We start from the raw sequence: 7,253 nt of genomic DNA on the forward strand, positions 1-7,253 counted from the left end.
GCCATACTAAATTCAGTCTATGAAAATTAACCCCAAATTTAAGTTTTTTTCTTTTATGTTATGTGTCTCTAACAAGTTTATATATCATCAGGGATGGGCAAACTTTATGGGACTGTACATCATAACTTCAGAGGTTGGAGAGTCATGATCAGATGTGATCTGGGTAACCATAATTTATAATTTTAAAATATATTTTTTATGGATGATTTCTTTATTAAAAATTTTACATATTACTTTTATTTATATTCATATATTAATCTTATCTTTCATTTTTCTTTTTAATTAACACAATAATAATTGAAATAATTTCTGGCAGAGGCTTCATGTGTTTGCACTTGGTTGGTTTTTATGCACACAATGATTTGATTTTATGATTATCGAGTACAGCAATTCACTGTAGTACATTATGCTAAAAATTTTAATTAGTCAAAAATCAGTATTTTTGAGATTGGAATACTTAAGTTCTGGAACAAGTTTCCTGAATTTGATTGTAGATTATGGTGCATTTTTAGACCCTGATCCTCCTGAATTTCTCATAATTCCATTTCTTCATCAGATGTTTCAGGAAGCGGGGTGTTGAGAATTGTAAAGCCATCACTTGTCTTGAATGGGTTTACAAGAATGGCAATACATGATCAGACCTAATTTTGAAATTGCCAATAAATTCACATAATTTACTTTGATATTCTTCAAGTTTTTGATCTTCAATTCCAGGGATTTATTCTTCACACGGGGAAGTGATTAGTTTTTTGTGATCAGGCCATTTTGAAAAAGCTCCTTTTCAAAATGATTTGATCACAAAAAAACTTTATTTTACATATAATGTGCCAGTAGTGCGTGAGTTGTGGCATACCATGTCTGTTTATGCTCCTGATATTAATTTAGTTTTAGTTATACTTACCTTTGTAGAATGATTCGCCCACCAGTGGATTCCTCTTTTTCTGATGCCTGATGTGATATCTTTGTAATATGATAAACAGGTATTTCTAATTTTAAATATTCCTGTTACACTTGTATTCCTCCATTATGATGTATGCACAATGCTTTAGCCTTCATGAATCCAGGAAACGCCCCATTACCCTAAAGGCATAAGGTGACACTGCCTCAACCTTGACCGAGGCACAAAACTTGGCATTACTAAGTTTCCTAGGGAAATCCTCCCTCTCTTCTATCTTTTGTCTTAAGTACCTGTCCCAACCATTAATGCTTTCTTGTGTTCTCTGTCATCTCTATGGAAACACGAATATAAAAGCTGAAAGCTTAATAGTGCAAACAAACAACTCGGAATTAAAGATTAACTCTTAAGGGTAAGCATTGTTTATCACCATTCCCGTCCAAGTAATTTAAACACCCGAAATCAGGCATGTCACAGGAACAGAATAACCTGCAACAAGTTTGCATAGCCTGCCGCAATGTGAACGGACCAACTATTCAATGTCATGTATGTAAAATAACCTTTTGTGTCCACTCGGTTAAAACAGACATCGTGCATCTTTTCAAACAACATTGGAGAAGGTTCGCATGTGACATGCCTTGGAGATTAATGAAACATCCGAACTTCCTCTTCTTTCCCAGGCTGAAACTAGTACTATTGACCGGATGTTCACGTATTCAAATAAATATTCTCAGTCAAATACTGGTTTGCCTGAACCTTCACTCTTGACCATTGCATGTGGGAAACAAAGCATCGCCTGATAGCACGGCCAATCATGTTATACGCAGTGCTATTCTGCCCAACTTCCCATCAGAAACAAATGATCAAAATTGTGCCTCGAACATTAGCATGTTCTCCACCTGAAATCTGTCACCAGTCACAACAGATACTTTTCAAAGATGAAGTTGATTCTCCAATAATTAATGCCAAAACTACAGTGTCGACCTCTCTACAGCCAAACAGTGCAGACTTCTTGATCCATCTAATTTACAAGTTGAGGTCCCAAATTTGAGGATCTCAAGAATGAGGTCTACTTGCTTAGGAACCAAAATAAGCATATCACCCATATGCTCTGACCTCTGTTCTTTGGCCAGTCAAAATGGTAAGCTGATATCCCAGCCACCAATCATACCTAAACGGACAAAAACTACTCATTCTGTCAAACCTCCTAGCCTTATAAAGCTTAGATCCTACGCTCAAATCTATTCATGACAGTTAGTAGATAGATCTGCAGACACTTTGAATGAGCATGTTAGCAGGGCCCAGCCACATTCCAGCAGAAAAACATACTTAGTCACTAGTCACCAAAAGCTGCACTCTCTTGAAGTATCCCAACCAGAGAACCCACCAGGAAATAAACTCCCTACAAGCCCAAGAACTAAACAGTAATTCAGCTAATGTCCACCATGTTCTGCCAACCTCATATGCTGGTATACTTATCAACAGCCCTCCTGGTAATACCTACGTCCCATCTAGAGACCTGACTCCCAAGACAGGCAAGACTAGTCCCAGAAAAGAGACCTCTTTCATCCGAGGGCAGAAGAACCACAATATGGTCATTGGCTCCAACCCTAACACAGGGTATCAAAATCGTACAGCATAGAGGAGGCCAAGGCCCTCCAGCATTTTTTTAAAGCAGATTAAGCCTGGAAACAACAGTGGAACAAATCGCAACCCTTCTCAAGCAACTCTACATACCTGGTACCCCTCTCAAGGTCCAAACCAGGCATCCATCATTTGCCTCTTTCCAGATCAAGATCGAGGGTTCCAAGATCAACGAGTATTTAAACACAGCTGTCTGGCCTGCAGGTCTCCTGGAGTTGCTATCTTTTGGTGACCATAAGGAAGAACTGGATTCACAGCTCAAATTAAATGGGGGCAAATGTGTTTGTCTGACGGCACTGGAGGTTCCCCATCTACCAAATGGGGGCAGTGTGCCTCTCATCGTAACCAGGCAGTTCTTTTCAACCATCTGAAAGAAGAGCGGCTGCCACTCTGACTGAGCCCAGAAATTTAACCAATTCAGATAGCCAGATTCAAGTGCACACTACAAGGAGATCAAGTCCCAGCTTCAGACCCTGCTCAAGGGGAATCCACCTCACATCATCTACCCTTCTCAGGGAAAGGAACCCAAAAAACCTAATCCAGATTAAGTTCTCCAACGATAAACTTGTGAAATGCTTCATGCAGAGCATCCAAAGCTCAGAACACGACACACGCAGGTGAGACGAAGTTTAGATATAGAAATGAAGAGCAGATTTCAATAACATGCAACACAGAATCTTAATGCATTTGCGGTATTATCGCAAATGCATTAAGATCGAGTTTACTACTCATTTATTGTACTAACAGAATTGCATTAACAGAAAAGCCCAATAAACCGGAAACTGCAAATTGTTTTTGTTTTATGGTTGTGACCTCCAGAAATGTGCTTTAGAAAAATATCACAGTCATTCACAATTGATTCTTATAACAGAAGATGTGATTCTGATAAACAGTGCAAGTGTAGTGCATTTTATTGATTTGAATCAGTTCTTCAAAATTTGATACTATAAAGCGGCTGATTCTAATAACCAGTCACTATAACCGGCACTTACTGTACTTGGATTTCAGGAATGCTTTTGATACTGTTGCACATTGAAGCTGTACAAATTGAAGCAGTGTGGCATTCAAAAGTCTCAGCAGCAAGATTTGGCATTGCCGTGTGTAACTCAGTGAGGAGGCCTATACGTTTTGGCAGTTGAGTGAGAGAACAAGAGTTCGTGGATGAATTCAAGCAAGCTGTCCTCTGTCTTCTTTGTAGCCAATTCATTCCGAGCAAACTCATTTTGTAAATCGATGGTGGAAGTAGCATTTCTAAGACTGGTAAAATCTCTTGTTGCTGGTTGGCAAGATGATGTAAAGTGCATTGTGTCAAGTTATGCGCGACAGAGTGACACGAATCAGCTGCTGTTCGTGTCCCTTTTCATACTTTTCTCCTCCAGTTTCTCCTCTGCGGCACTGAGGAATGTGCGGTTGTACTCATTGATGGAATTATTTTGCAAGTACAGTTGTATACCATTTGTGCAGAGGCGGTTGGCTTTCTTCAAAGCGAATAAACGCGACTCGAAAGTTCCTGCTAATTTGATCTAATTTAGCTCTATTACCGATTCTAGTTAACACAGCTGAGAATTTGACATTTGGCTGAGAATGTGACATTTGACATAGAATGTCACATAATGTTATTAGTGGACTCTCCACTAATAACATTAGTTTGGTGTTGGCCCATTGTTGTTTTGTATATTTATCAATGATATTAATGAAGGTATATCAGGCTTAATCTCGAAATTTGCACATGATACAAGGGTTGGTAGGGTCATTAATGACAGTATGCTACTGCAACAGGATCAAGAAAAGCTGGGCTGAGAAGTGGCAACTGAAGTTTAACATTGATAAATACTGTTATTGCTACCCATATGCAAAGTACGGCATATGGGTAGCAGTAACCCGAAAGAAATGTACCAACTGTGTGGTGTCACACTCTGGTAGTGGAGAATGAAAGAGACCTTGGAGTACTTGTGCAGTCAGATATAGTTTTCTGAGCAGGTCATGGGGTCTTGCCAATGATAGACAGGAATTTTGCTAGCAGGGATGAGGTGATTATCCCCTTGTAAAAGGCAATGGTCAAGCTACACCTTGAGTACTGCATACAGGTCTGGAGGCCTCATTTTAGGAATGATGTGGAGTTGCTAGAATGAGTACAGAGAAGGGTAACAAGTTTGGTGGGGGGAACAAAGGGGTGCTCTTAAAAAGAAAGGCTTAACCTGAAAATTGCAGCATCTGGAGACTAGGCACCTGTGAGGTGATCTGACTGAGATGTATAAGGCCTTGAATGGATTGAGCAGGCTCACTGCTAATGGGATTCTTGTTCTTGCTCAGATTACAAACCTGAAGGGACTTAAACTGAAATTGAGGAAAGAATTATTGAATAGATGTGTGGAAATTTGTCTTTAGCTAGTTGATTACTGGAACAAACTTCATCTGTCATGGAAGTTGATAGCTTAAATAAATTGAAGGAAGTAGTGGACAAACTTTTGGAGGAATGGATGGGTGAAATGGGAAGTTTTTTTTTTTTTTTTGGCTGATGCTGTATAAGCTTGCTTTCTTGCATCATATGCCTCTACTAATGCTAATAACTTGATCAAATGTATCAAGTTTGAGACCATGTCAGAGAGTGGGGCCACTGATATGCAGCTTTATCTGTTTATAGACAATTCCCCAATTAAGAACATGCTGCCTGCTGGAGCTCGTTTCGACATTTCCAGTTATCTGTTTTAGCCTTGTGTCCATTTGCAATAACAGCTCTGCACTGATCATAACAACTTCATCAATTATTAGCAACTCTGATGTGAGGAGCCAGGTGGGCAGGAGCAGCAGTGCGTAGCACACGCTTCTTGATTAGACCGGAGTTCGAGCCCATGACCACCAAATATGGAGGATGCGGAAAGGTCAGGGAATGACCATCGCATATCCCCAGAGTAATATGGCCTCAGTTTCTAATGCTCCTAAAAACTAACATAACATAGCAATCTGATGTACTCGACAGTGATGTGTATTGTGCGACTTCTGCTGACAGGCAGTGTGTAGTGGTTCTGTGTATCGCAACAGCATCCTTACCAGTTGAGTTGCTTGTAATGTAGACATTACAACACCCATGTATTGCTGAAGTGGTTGTCTATTTCCATTAAGAGGTGAATAGCAAAAATTTTGCCGCAACCATCTGGGCCAGCGAAAATTTGAATTAATTTGTGATTGGGAGATAACAGATCTCAAACTACATGCACAAATAGAATTTTTTGCTTGTCATTGGCCATTCTCATTAAGTTACAAAAGTCCTCAGTACTTATTCTCTCGCTCGATTGCCCAAACAGTGGGATTGTAAACTACCTCAGTGGACCTCTCCAACATGGGCTGACAGCAAGTACCAGGTGGCTTCTTGACTCATGATCACAAGTCAAGAAGCCTTGAAATTCTGTGTTCTTGAAAAAAGTTGAACTTGTAAAACATTTTTCAATTGTGGACTGTGTCGGAATCGTAGCTTTATCGCTCAAAGGAGTAAAACCAACACCGTCAACATTAACTGCGTGTTGGAAAAATGTATGGCCAGAGTCAGTTAATTCAGGAAATACTGTATGGTCAAACTGGCAGAAAACGGAATCGGTGCAATAGCAGAACTTGCTAAGGTGGTAGGAGGGGAAGGTTTGATGGCTGACTAGGCTAGCCGGGTGGGTAAAGTGCCTGCCTGGCAACCCAAAGGTCAAATCCTGCCTTGGGCTTGGATCAGAGTAGAATATGCAAAAACCTTGGGAGGTGCAATATGGCCACAGAAGCCGATGCGCCAAAAATTAACAAAAAAAAAAAGGTTTGATGATATGACTACTGAAGACGTTCAATAATTACTGGTAGAAAAAGAAGCTGACGAAGCGGATTTAGTGGAAATGGCATCGGAGGTAAAATCAAATCAATTCAGAAGATAATAGCGCAGATAAAATTTCTGAAGTTCCAAATTTTATATTAAAAAGTATATGGGGAGGCATAAACTTAGCTGAGCAATTAGAATCTTATTTTTTGAATGCAGATCCCTTGACTAAAGGAAACAAGTTCAAAAGTGGGTTTCAAAAATGCTTAGCTCCATACCATGAAATTTGCAAAGATCTATCAAGCAAAAGCAAACCCAGATGATTTTTTAGAGAGCAGAAGAAAGTTCAGAAGGTGAAGATATTCTGCAACGGAGAAAATGTTCTCGTTTGATTGTGCTTAGCAGCAATGAATGTCATTATCTGACATATACTGTATGTATTACAGTTTGTAAGATGTTTGTTCCATTATTACTATTTTTAATAAAAATTAACTTTCCAATAGTTATAAAAATATTGTGTATTTTTGTTAGCTTTTGGAACGAAATCCCCCCCCTTTGTACTGGTTCTTAATCCTGTATAATACGGTTTTGCACTACACAAGATTTTATAGGAACTAACTACCATGTTATACGAGGGTTACCTGTAGTAGGTTGAGTTTGGAATTGACCTTAGGAAGGCCAAATTGTTTTCAATGCAGCTGTTAATGTATTCTTTGGATCGAACTTGCTCATGGATCAGTTTAATATCTTTACCTATGTATTTGAAAGCCACCATCAAAGTCTCGTCATCGTCATTGCCACGTAAAGGAGATGATATGGAAGTAACACCACATTGGTCAGAATGTCTGAGCTCGTTCATTATCATCACGGAGTCACGTAAATTCTCTCTGAACATTCTGAATTGTCCAAGATAAATACTGG

This window comes from Mastigoproctus giganteus, chromosome 5 (genome assembly GCF_048544385.1).
Source record: "Mastigoproctus giganteus isolate SK-2022 chromosome 5, ASM4854438v1, whole genome shotgun sequence".
In the NCBI taxonomy this organism is placed as follows: Eukaryota; Metazoa; Arthropoda; class Arachnida; order Uropygi; family Thelyphonidae; genus Mastigoproctus; species Mastigoproctus giganteus.